Source organism: Ischnura elegans, chromosome 6, assembly GCF_921293095.1.
Source record: "Ischnura elegans chromosome 6, ioIscEleg1.1, whole genome shotgun sequence".
NCBI lineage: Eukaryota > Metazoa > Arthropoda > Insecta > Odonata > Coenagrionidae > Ischnura > Ischnura elegans.
In genome coordinates this window covers 12,959,167-12,959,770 of record NC_060251.1, presented here as the reverse complement: position 1 = coordinate 12,959,770, position 604 = coordinate 12,959,167, and positions in this window count along the sequence as shown.

Genomic DNA, 604 nt, shown 5'->3' with positions numbered 1-604 from the left:
TCTGGTGGGCCGACTTGAAATGAGGTACGGTCACAAACACCTTCAACAAGTCTACCACAGCCAATTGCTCACTAGATGTCAAAACCTGTTATGTGCCGTGTGTCGTGTTGTAAGTGCATTTGGTTCTTCCTTCAGCAGTTAATTGCAATAATCCAACAAAGAAAAAAATCGTTTTCCTGACCAAAATGCGAGCCCGGGTATTTCGAAGTGGTGAAACTAAGGAAATACCTCTACTTAATCGGAATGATTAATTTATGATTAATATTATTGTGAATGTTTGCATAAGATATTGCTCTACCCATTGTGCAAAGATCAGTATTCCTGCTTCCCTCGTCGAAAAGGTATGCAGATTACTGAGAAGACGTGAATATCCTCGTTCATCGATTTGATAGTTTACTATAGCTAACCCAACGAATGAAGTAATACCTCCAATAACCTTAGGTTCATCGATTCACATTGATAAATAAAATGTCAGGCACAAGGCACAAAGCGCTCAAAGGTGAAGACTTTCTAATTCAGAGTGATGCTTAAGAATACCATGATTAAATATTTAACTGAAATCTACGAGTGATATTCAGAGTGGAAAAGAAATGAAGAAAAATTG